The 12,905-nt window shown below is 34.8% G+C and overlaps 1 pseudogene; it reads right to left on the minus strand.

Annotated features, from left to right (window-relative positions):
• LOC109831521 overlaps window positions 12,168-12,905 on the minus strand; it is a 20,671-nt pseudogene continuing 19,933 nt past the window's right edge.

Raw genomic sequence — 12,905 nt, forward strand, 5'->3', positions numbered from 1 at the left:
ACCAAAGGCAATTGTTGAGCCGCAAATGTGGGAGTTCTAGTTAAAAATCTTCTACTTTTTCTTAGGTTCTTATAAGTGATAATGTTAGAAAAGATGTCTTTTGCTTCCATTGTTTCGATACAGGATTTTATCGGATGAAGAAGTGTTTTCAGTATCATGATCAGTTATTGATGATGAATTGATCTAGTACTGTATAAAGTGCATTGTATTTTTTAGTTCCATTCAAATAGTTGAATTGTACTTGAAGTTCACAGCAGTAAACAAAATATTTCAAAATCATTTATCTTGATTTTTAAAGAATCAGTTATAAGGGTCTTCTTTCAGAAACATAAGCATATCTGGTTCAACAGGAACATAGTCAATTCTGCTTTAACAAAGTTCTCATTTTTTGAACGAACTTTCTGAATTTCAATAAAATAACATACAAGAGTGCCATTACAATTAAAACGGATAATGTAAATGATCAGTTTACTATACTATATGTGACAATTAGTCAAATAATGCAGTCAATTACAAGGATACTGCATGCTTAATGGCTAGAAAAAAAAAACTAGATATCGATATAAAGGTTAAAAATTCGACAATACCTGTTTCAGGCTCAATGCTATGAGACAAACTCAAATATGTTTCTTTAAGATAAGGGGATAGTCCTTTACCTCCCCCAAGTCCTCCAACTATTGGAAGCCTTCGAGGGAGATAAGGAACAAACACCCTAATTTATATTATGCCATTGAAGAAAATTCGAGGACTCTGTGTATTGGGTAGTACTATGATAATCTATCAACAAGTATTTATAGTGATCCTTACTGTGTTTAAAACGAAGAAATTGATAAGAATCATAGATAAGATCATGAGAATGTCTAGTTTCCACTTAACTCCACTTGTGTCCAACTTTTTGTTTTAGGAAAGATCAGAGATCATGAGAATGTCTAGTTTCCACTTAACTCCACTTGTGTCCAACTTTTTGTTTTAGGAAAGATCAGAAGAATATATCTACAAATATATTCTTATCTTTATTATTTTGTATGCTAAGTCAAAGCTTAGATATATTCTTACGATCCTATCAAAATAGAGATATATTATTATTGTTATTGTATTATTAATTTAGCTATATAAATTGCTCGAGGAATGCTTACCTGAGAACCGTTTGGCCATATATCCCAACAACGCTCTTTAATGATCTATATTACGCGCACCAAAATACTAGTTGGATTGTGGTATTGAATTTTTTCAGTGACATTACCAATTTGTGTGAAATAATGCCTATAAATCATACAGACATTCAAATGTAGCATTTGTCATATTTCACGTTCAAATTCTTGACATGGTTGGAAGTTGTTACATCTAGTACTTTAGCTTTCTCAGGCAAGAACTTGATAATTATGAATATCAGATCCTTTCCACTCTCTTTTTTTTCTTTTTTTCCTTTTTTTTGGGCCAATGCAGAAAGCGGGGCAAGCCCCCTAAAATTTAAATTTTAAACAAAAAAATTATGTACAAAACATGGCACGACGTGAGGCCCTAAGTAGAAAAGACTACAATAGAAGCAAATGACTTGCTGATTAGATATACAGATCAGTTAAATAAACGTTCTTATTATCAACAAACCAAAAATATTTGTTCTTATAAACTAGCAAAATATTAGTACCTAAGATAACAATTGGCAATGCCTTCCATGCACCTTGCCAGTGGATTTTAATATAAAAGCGACAACCAATACTGTTTATGATAATTGTTAGCTTGACTCGGTCATGGATGACCAAATCAACGTTCGTTTCTCTGTTGAGAAGAACGTGGAAACGTGGGTTTATTGAGAGAATATCTCTCAAGGGACGGATCTGAACGGGGTGGAGATAGTGGGTTTACCCCCTATAAAAGGAGGGTCAATCTCCTTAAAGAAACATAACAACGTTGAAAAGAAAATCAAATCCTTACCCATTATCGGAGCCCCCCTCAAAAATCTGTTCTTTCTTCTACTTTGAATTCAATCACTGGCATCAGAGCTGAAGGTTCTTCATCATCTCGGTATCCTATTATTTTCCCAACAAAGAAGACTCTCTCTCTCCAACTCCTTTAAGAAGAAGCACTCTCTGTTGAAGAAGAAGTGTTCAGTTGAAGAAGAAGCATATGTTCATAACCGGCTACTACATCCAGCCTGTTGTTTACTAGCTGCTCCACATTAATGATCCTAGATCCAACCAATTGTTTACTGGGTATTGTTTCAAATAAGTATCATTTAATATTTTTTTTTAGCCGGCCTACATCCCTATTGTTTTCAGTCCTACATCAAGCCTACTCCAAAGCTGGCCCTAGACTTGTTACGTAGCCTTCTAGTCAAGTCTTGTCGCAACTTATTTAATTTTCTCAAAGCCTACATCCCTTATTATTGTTTTTGGTCCTACAACATAGCCTATCCAGCTTATTGTTATTCCAAAGCCTAGCCTACACCTACATCTTCAAGGACTACTCCCATCAAACACGTGAGTTTAAAGCCTTGCATACATCTGCATTAACATAAATTGGGCCTTCTTGTTGGGCCTTGAGTGTCGTGCTGTTTGCTAGCCCAGCTGTTCCAAGTTGATCATATCCAATCAAGTAAGAAATGACGTTGAAACTTCAACAACAGATTCTTCGATCAACACCGCTAAGTGACGACCTCGCTTTAATTGGAGCTTCATTTCCCAACTCACAAGAATCATGTTCATTTAATTAATTTATTTTTTTAATCTAACTTTATTTTAGTATAATTGTTAAAATATCAACCTTACACATATTTTAAAATTGAATTTAGTTTTAGTTCTTTACCGAATGGCTAGTAAACTCGTCCTATCAGAACTAGGAAAAATTGACAAATTTAATGATAGTAATTATGATATGTGACATAGAAAAATAGGATATGCTCTTATTCATAACAACATTTATGATGTAATCGAAACCACTACTCCAACCCTTACTGATAAATCAATACCTGAAGAAAAGAAAGTGTTTGAACAGTGGAAGTCGAAAGACAAAAAGGCGAAAAACCTTATGCTCATGTTCATGGAAGATAACTTAATCAAAGTTTTTAAAACTTATAAGGCTTCCACGAGCATGTGGAATACAATAAAAGAAAAATATGACACCGCCTCTGAAGTTTGTTGGGTCCTTTTATTTTGATGATGATTTACAAATAATTTACATCTAATGTTGTTTGTCTAGTGTTTGTGTTTTGTATTTATTCTGGATAAATAATACATTGGAGGATGGATGGAATCAAACATTCACGATCATATCCAATGGAGATTGGTGGAATAGTGGAGTGAAGCCATGCAATTCAAGTTGAAGATCAAAGTTCAAGCTTCATCCGCAAGTTGATCAAGAAGAGCTTATTGAAGATCAAGATCATTGCTTGGGTAAATAGTTTAGGTCGTATATTATGTGTGTTGGTACTTTAAGCTCAATCATACACACACATACACGTTTTGGTTTTATAGTTTACAAGTTTATATAAATATGAAACCTATATTATTGTTAACATATATATACATGTTTCATATTTATCATTTTTGTTAAATGCATATTATGCAAAACCTCATTTTTGCATAATATTAAGTTTTTAGTTTATAGACTTAACAACAATAGTTTGTATCTTTTATTAAGTCTATATAATCAGTTTATAAAGTTTTCAAAACATGGTTTAGTCAAAATGACAAAACAAGTATGTTTCAGTTTCATGTTTTGAACCATTTTGTAAAATAAAGAGATTTCTCAAATGGGAAGTGCTTTTTGAAAACCAATTTTTGTAACATGTGTATTATCATGTTTACAATCATTTCTCAAAGTTTTACATTTTTCTAATTTTATTTACTATTTTTAAAAGAGGTTTGAAAATCAGATTGCTGTTTCAAAACAGGCTGATAACCTGTTATCAGTCGACTGGTAAGTCGACCTGATGACATCAGTCGACTAATGTGTCGACTGAAGAAATCGCCTAGAATGTAAACAAGTTTCTGTTTTGTTTTGGTCGACTGACCAGTAAACTGATGTAGATCATCGGTCGATTGATAAGGTCGTCAGTCGACTGATGAGCTGAAAAATACCTCTAACGGTCAGCTCATCAGTCGACTGATGAAAGCCATTAGTCGACTGATGCTGTAACGGCTAGTTTTCCAGATTTTGTCTTTTTATGATTTTTCTTGGGTTTTTACCGGTTTTTGGGGTTGTTTCATGAGCCTATATATACCCCTTGCCCTCTAACATTCTGAACTAATCAAGAGAATTTTAAAAAATAAGTTTAAGGGTGTTTAAGTTTGGTTTAAGTTTGTGTTTTAAGAGTTTGTTTGTGAAGAGAATTTCACAAGAGCTTGAGGAAGATCATCAATTGTGTTTGAGCATCCAACTCTTCTCCCTCTCTCTCTTGATCTATAGAGAAGTTTTTCTAAACTCTTATCTAGTTATTTATTTGTTTGTTTTAAACTTCCATAAGCTAGATTTATTTGAGTTTAGTTTGTTTTATTGAATCTCATTATTACACACACCCACTTGAGCTTATTGTATTTCATACATAGTATAATTAGGGTTATGAGAGTTTGTAACATTGAGTTGTACTTAGTTGAGTTCTCACCTTGTTTAGAGAACAACCAATTATTGTAGAGAGCCTAATTGTGAGGATTCACTTTGTAATACACTAGTACACCAAGAGGAGTGTGTGGTGAGAGACGGGGTCGTCCCAAGAGGAGTGGGGTAGGTGGTAATGCCTAGAGAGATGTTATAATTCCTAACACTTGAGGGAGACACGGGCTAGAGACCAACACTTGAGGTGGTAGTTAGTGTAGTTACATTGTGAGTGATTAAAGTTTTCGATGAGCTATAAAACCGAGTGTGAGGTATAAATGTTATTCGGGTGAGTGTAGAAAACCCGGTTGTGATTGTGAAGATCTCCTCGGGGTGAGGAGCGGAGACGTAGGTCGTGGGGACCGAACTCCGTGATCATATCCTTTGTTTGTGATTGTATTGGCACACTTATTTTTATGTTTATATCTTATATCGTATTTGTATATTGCTTGTTGTTTATATTGCTCACTATCTAGTTTAGATTATTTACCCTTGTGTTATTTGTATATCCTTGCATATATATTTGTAATATATCATTCTTGCTAGGATATATTTGTTAATTAGTTTTAATGGGTATTAATATCTAATAAGATTAGAAATAACCCTATTCACCCCCCTTTAGGGTACTTTGAAAGTTAACATCTAACTACTCTTGCATAAGTATAATTTTTATCGTATGCAATAGGGAGACAATGTCGTAGAGCATATTAACAAGATGATTATCATGACTAAGGACTTATCCACTGCTGGGACCGAAATCCCGGAAAGAATACAAGTGGCAACCATTTTTGTTGTGTCTGCCACCACATTAAGAATGAATCCTGCCATTAAGTCCGTCACTAATTTTTCTATGCACCTAACGATAGAACATGACTTAATAACCAGTAGGAAAGAACCAAAACTAAATATGATACAGCAAGAGATGAACTATGTCCGCCAGAGGCATAATGCTAGAAGCTATAAAAACCCTGGTCCTAGTAAATCACAACCGTGAGGACCGAAGTCACATCAGTTCAAGAGAAAGAAAGTACCCCGTGGAGCCTGTTATAATTACGGAAAGTTCGGGCATTTTAAGCCTAACTTCCCGCAAGGTGAAAAGCTGGAGAATAAGGGAGGCTATAAGCATCCAGAATAAGGGGGTACTAGCAAAAGATAATTCGTCGATGTGACGGAATGTAATGTTGTGATGACGGATATCAATGGTTGGTGGATCGACTATGGTACGACTAGACATATTGTAAAGGACAAGAATGGAGTCATAGAATTCACCGAGCTGAAGAAAGGAGAATAAAGAATCTATATGGGAAATAATACCTATCTCGATGTAGAAGGTATTGGTTCGTATAGATTGGATCTTGATGACAATATTCTTGTCCTCAAAGATGTGTTCTATGCGCTAGGAATTCGGCGTAATCTGATCTCTGTTCCCAGCTTGATGAAGAAAGGACTGGTAGTTAGGTTCTATAATAATAGGGTTTCTATAGGCAAGAATAATAAAGTGTATGCTATGGGAAAATATGTGCCCGAGCATAAATTATGCATTCTTCCAGTAGTTTGTAATAATTCTGATAATAAAATTTTAAATTTGAACTACTTGTCCTGTTATATTTCTGAGTCTGAATTGTGGCATTCTAGACTAGGGCATGCTAGTATTTCAAAAATTAAAGAAATTATCAGAATGAACTTGCTTCCTGCACTATCTAATGTTCAATTGCCACCATGTGAACATTGTTTAACTGGTAAAATGACTAGAAAACCTTTTATTGGCGGACAAAGAGCCAATAAACTTTTAGAGTTGATACACTCGGATATTTGTGGTCCTCTAAGTGTCAAAACTCATAGTAATAAAGAATATTTTATTACTTTTATAAATGATTATTCCAAATTTGCACACGTCTATCTTATATTCAGAAAATTAGAATTTTTTGATTGCTTTAAGAGATATAAGACAAAAGTTGGAAATCAACTTAGACTGAAAATCTAAATTTTGAGAACTGATAGAGATAGAGAATATAATTCTAAAGAATTTAAAAGTTATTATATCCAGCATAGAATTAAAATACATACAACAATGTCGTATACGCCACAACAGAATGATGTTGTTGAAAGAAAGAACAGAACATTGTTAAATGTAGTTAGATGCATGTTGTCTCATTTTGGTCTCTCTAAAAACTTTTGGGGAGAAGCATTGTTAACTGCAAACTATATATTAAATAGAATTCCCACCAAATTAGTTGTATCTATACCTTATGAATTATGAAATAAGAGGAAACCTAATTTGAGTCATCTCAGGAAGTGGGGATCTATAGCCCATGTTCTTATTCCATGTCAACTTAGAGATAAGTTGGATTTTAAAACAATAAAATGTAGATTCATAGGATATTCAGAAAAGTCAAAATGTTATAAGTTCTACAATAAAAAAAAGGGGTCATTGAAAACAGAGATGCTACATTTCTAGAGAATATAGATGAAGAGGAACAAGTTCGAGAGGAAACAGAACCTCTAACTGTAATAGATGATGATTATTACAGCGTTATTCCCACTAATGACCATGATATTATGAATGAACCTAATCTTGAAAATAATGAAATACCTATGGAAAATAATATACCTAATCAACTAGTTGTAGGCAACAAAAGGCCAAGAACACAACCTTTATGGATGGATGATTACTATTTATATTAATGTGAGTCATCTTATTTCTCAGTAGATACAAATATAGAAGAACAAGATCCCTTAACCTTTTCTAATGAGATAAAATCGCATGAATCAGCTTTATGACTAGAATCTATGAGAGAAGAACTTGATTCTATAGAAAAGAATAAGGTATGAGAGTTATGTGATCTACCAGAAAATAGAAAAGCCATAGGATGCAAATGGGTGCTCAAAAAGAAATATCGTGTTGATGGATCTATTGATAAATTCAAAGCATAGTTAGTTACCAAGGGTTATAACCAGAAGGCAGGAATAGATTTTCTGGAGGCGTATTCTCCTGTAGCTAAATTTGCATCTATTAAAATTATTTTAGCTATTGTTGCATATCTTGATTTGGAGTTATTCCAAATGAATGTTAAACAACATTCCTTAACAGAGAGTTGAAAGAAGCGATATATATACAACAACCTGATGGTTTTCAGGTGAAAGGACAGGAACATAAAGTTTACAAATTAATAAAATCTCTATATGGTTTAAAACAATCTTCTAGATAATGATATCTCAAATTTCATGATACAGTCACTAAACTTGGTTTTATTCAAAATAAATTAGATAATTATGTATATGTCTTGAAAAGTGGGAGCAAAGTTTTATTCAAAATAAATTAGATAATTATGTATATGTCTTGAAAAGTGGGAGCAAATTTACTATATTATCCTTATATGTGGATGATATATTGCTCTGTCTTGAAAAGTGGGAGCAAATTTACTATATTATCCTTATATGTGGATGATATATTGCTCGCTGGAAATAACATAGAAATATTAAATAAAATCAAGATAAATCTCAGCGAAAAGTTTAAGATGAAAGACATGGGAGATGCATCTATATTCTTAGAATTCAAATAATTCGAGATAGAAAGTCTAGAATGCTAAGTTTAAACCAAGAAAAATATATAATTCGAGATAGAAAGTCTAGAATGCTAAGTTTAAACCAAGAAAAATATTTAAGATCAGTTCTTAAAATGTTTGGAATGGAGAAAGTCTAGAATGCTAAGTTTAAACCAAGAAAAATATTTAAGATCAGTTCTTAAAATGTTTGGAATGGAGAATTCCAATCTGGCACCAACTCCGTTGGTTATGGAAAAGAGATTATGTAAAGAGCAAAGCCCTGAAGAGGGGCAGAAACCATTAGATGTTTCTTATGCTCAAGCAATTGGAAGCTTGATGTATGCAATGCTTTGTACCAGACCTGATATAGCTTATGTTGTGAGTCTAGTCAGTCGATATCAAAGTAATCTAGGACCAGCACATTGGGAAGCTGTTAAAAGGATTATGAAGTATATCAGAGGTACATTAACTCATAGATTCAGGACCAGCACATTGGGAAGCTGTTAAAAGGATTATGAAGTATATCAGAGGTACATTAACTCATAGATTAGTTTATCAAGCTGATTCGCTAAGGATTATGAAGTATATCAGAGGTACATTAACTCATAGATTAGTTTATCAAGCTGATTCGCTTGAACTCATCAGTTATTCCGATGTTGATTTTGGAGGTGATAAAGATGATGGAAAGTCCACTTCGGGACACTTATTCATCTTTGGAGGAGGAGTTGTTTCTTAGAGTAGCAAGAAATAAGAGTGTGTTGCTAGATATACACAAGAAGCTGAATATATAGCTTGCACTATGGCAACTATACATGTTGTCTAGATAAGACGATTTTTTATTAATCTTGATCTCAATTTGTTAAAAGGACCTATTGATATTTATTGTGATAATCAAGCAGCAATTAGCTTAATCAATAGTGGCGCGAGTAGCTTCAAACGAAAATATATTGAGATCTAGTACCATTATATTTGAGATATTGCAGAAAAGGGAGAAGTCAAAATGACTTATATCCCTACTACAGATATGATTGTTGATCCTTTGAGAAAAAGAATACCAGTAGAATCTTTTATCAAACATGTAAGTTTAATGGGACTTAGGAATAAATAAGTCCAAGTAAAATTTTATGAATAATGAAATAAGAGTTACTCTTTACGGATAGTGGGAGTAATTGTAAGAAAAAACATCTGATCTCACGGATAGTGGGAGACATGTCACTTGGTTGATTTGGTCAAGTGAGAGATGTTAGCTTGACTCGGTCATGGATGACCAAATCAACATTCGTTTTTTCTGTTGAGAAGAGCGTGGAAACGTGGGTTTGTTGAGAAAATATCTCTCAAGAGGCGGATCTGAGGGGGGTGGAGATAGTGGGTTTAGCCCCTATAAAAAGAGGGTCAATCTCCTTCAGAAACATAACAACGTAGAAAAGAAAATCAAATCCTTACCCATTATCGGAGCCCCCCTCTTCTCAACATGCTAATGATAGAGTAGATTTCTCCAACTGCAATCTTCTAAATCTTCTAGGGCTTTGTTTTACATAGCAACAGATTGTGCCCCTTATCTCCTATCTCTAGTCTTCTACGGACAAAATGAAGAAAAGCAGTACTCTTTCCGATATCGGACAACAATAGAAAGGAACAGAATTGGATTAATCGGCCAAAGAACACTTGGCAGGTGCATATCAGAAAAGTCCCAAACCCTTGGAATTAATATATCAGTACCTTGGACACTCCAGTGTGTGAGACGAAACTCAATACTGGTTAAGTATGTTTTGTTCGCATATATATTTTTATATCAAAACCACAGATTCGTGCTTATAAACGTATTTACGCCATGTATAATTCTGACTTCTAGTTTCTACCAGTACAACATCAATGGTGCCTCCCGATTATCGCTTATGTCATTCGCCCGTCGATAATTTTGGACTAATTAAGCAGATGTCTCCAACTATAATCTTCTACTACGTACTTTGTTCTGTATCCGTATAGAGATTCCTCATTCCCTCCACATATATATCTCGTTTGCTACGAAGAAAACGAGGAGATAGGAGAAATATATTCAGACAACCAAAGATGGGTGCGTATCAAAGATGCCCCGAACCTTTGGAAATTTTAAACAGTTCATTCCTGGTAATCAAAGTATTGTTAGCTCTTTGGTTCTTGGCTTTCTGAGGGGGCAGCAAATTCAGGCTGGCCCTTGGGCCGGGGGTAACTATAAATAGGGTCACAGACGATCGGGTCGCCACTTCTGAGGCTGGTTTAGTTTCATATGGGACGTCACTAAATACGTCCAAATGTACTCTCTTACCGTGTTGGGTTATGATGAAGTGACTACGAGGATGCCCTCCAAATCTCAGGCGCCATGACCCTTGGACAAAGATTTAATAGGGAACATTGGGAGAAAGGTCGAAATAGCTCAGTTCAGCCTGAACACAAAATATTTTAACTTTGTTTGTCTGTCTAGACAATTTATCGTAATTATTGTGCTATTCCTGGTATTTGATAAATGAAACAGGTTTAACCTGATTAACAGTGCACATTATTAGTGCTTGGCATGTTAAAGATCGATCAGCCTCATGGGTACTGCAATTTATATAACAGCCCAAGGTATGACTGTCAGCACCAAAAAATAAATAAATAAATAAAAATTGAGAGGCTCCATATCTACCTCAAATTTGAGTTGGTTTTTTGTGGAAGAAAGTCTAAAGATGCTAGTGAGAGGAAAATAAATCAAAATTTGCATGGCAAAAGCTAACCTTTCGAGTCACAACAAACTGTAGCTAAATTTTCTCCAAATACAAAATTTTTGGAAAATCCTTCGTTAAAGTTAACTTCGTTTAATTTACATCAGGAACGGCTAATCTTCGTTAAAGTTGACTTGTGTCGAAATCGGTTGCGTGTAAAGAGTCTCCTGGCGTTTTGTTTTATACCGTAATCGAATATGGTTACAAGTTCCAAAATCCATTGCCCGCTATAAATATCCCTACAAATTCGATCATCACTTAAGCCAATAATCGAGAAATGAAATCGAGCTAGAAATTGAAGAAGGCATGGCCCTTTGGGATCTCTCTCCCTCAAAGGCTCTCATACCCAGATGTGAAATCTGAGTTGAAGCCTTGAGGGTCAGAGATCCTAGAGGCCTTTGCTGTCCTGGTTCCTTAACAAGTTGTAGATTTGAATCCTTCATGATATGCAAGTAAGTTGAAGCTGAAACAGTTGAACTTTCGTGCTTAATACATTTGATTATGTAGAAGAAGTAACTTCACCATTTGAATTGATTGGTAACTAAAAAAAAATATGTCTTTGATAATTCCTTTGGAACAGTACATTAACATGTATTTCTGTTACCTACTCAAGTCTCTTCAAGCATGTTGTTGCCTCTTCGGAAAATCTGCAAAGATTTTGCCCTTATGGATTTTTGTTGCTTGCATCCTCCCTCCTCCTTTGAGTTCTTTATTTTCTTTGTTTACTTCAGTGTAGCAAATATGCAAAGCTTAGAACATGGCACTGCTGTAATGTGCTTAATTTTCTACTGATTTCTTTTCTTACTCTTTTGTTCTCAAGAGATATGCCCTTGCAAATCTTGCATGTTTTAGTACACTCCCCGTCTTCAGTATGTTATGTAACCCTTGAGATCATTAAGTCTTCCATTCCCAAAAATAACTAAAGCACCGAACTCTTCTTGATTCAGTCATTCTGGAGGTTCTATAAGAAAATTATGGATCTCAAGGTGTTGCATAGAGTATTCAGACGAGTGTACCAAGTAAACAAGATTCGAAGGGATATATCTGAAAGAATAAAGGTGTTTTTAGGTTCATACTTGGACATACAATATCTGAGATGAATACTTGTGTTTCGACATATATCGTAACACACTTACGATATGAAGTTACCGAATTTAGCCTTACATAGAGAATTAGCAGTTACTGGTGATTTACAAAATGCTAACCAATTATAGCATGCCTAGTCTCAGATAACACTAACGTAAATAAATAACCTTATGAATTAGTGCCATGGTGCGCATACTATACCTGAGGTAAAATCCCTTCACAACTTTGAGCTTAGATTACGAAACCAACATTCACAGTGAACATCCTGTTACTTCCACTGGTCATCAACTTAAGACAATTAACAAAACACAGTTAAGTACAAAGTATCCCTAAGATCAGCAATCCTAGAATTTACAATTCCTTCATCTGCATTCAAAAAAACTACTTGTGTACAATACGACCCCAACTTAAAACCTTAACACGAACACCCAGTCCCCCAGTCCTTCAGATTTCCAGTTCGCCAGATCAGACAACATCACTTCGACAACAAATAAGGTGCTCTTTACAACATTCTAAAAATTTCCATGGATCTTCTCTCTCTCAGTTGATCCATGCTCCATTCCAAACTCAGCTGATATAGCCTCTATATCTTGAGTTATTTCCCAGCTGCTTCTGTGACCGCCGCGCTCTAACCGACTACCGCTTATACTCTCAATCTGGCTATGTATATCATCGAAATCCTCAGCAGCCACCGGCTGTCTTTTCCCATCCAATTCAAAGCTTGTTTTTGCATTGTCTGGGCTCACTGATCTCGCTAATGATTGAGAAGAGGTAAAGGTAGGGACTTCTGCTTTCACCTTAGCCCTGAAGTGATTCTGAGACTTTGGAATTTTTGAAAAGAATATCTCTTTCACATTAAGTACAAAGCCACGATTGTAAGGATTTTTCAATCTTCCATCATATCTGTATCTGAAGTTTTCATATGTCGTCTACAAGCACA

Source organism: Asparagus officinalis, chromosome 2 (genome assembly GCF_001876935.1).
Source record: "Asparagus officinalis chromosome 2, Aspof.V1, whole genome shotgun sequence".
NCBI lineage: Eukaryota > Viridiplantae > Streptophyta > Magnoliopsida > Asparagales > Asparagaceae > Asparagus > Asparagus officinalis.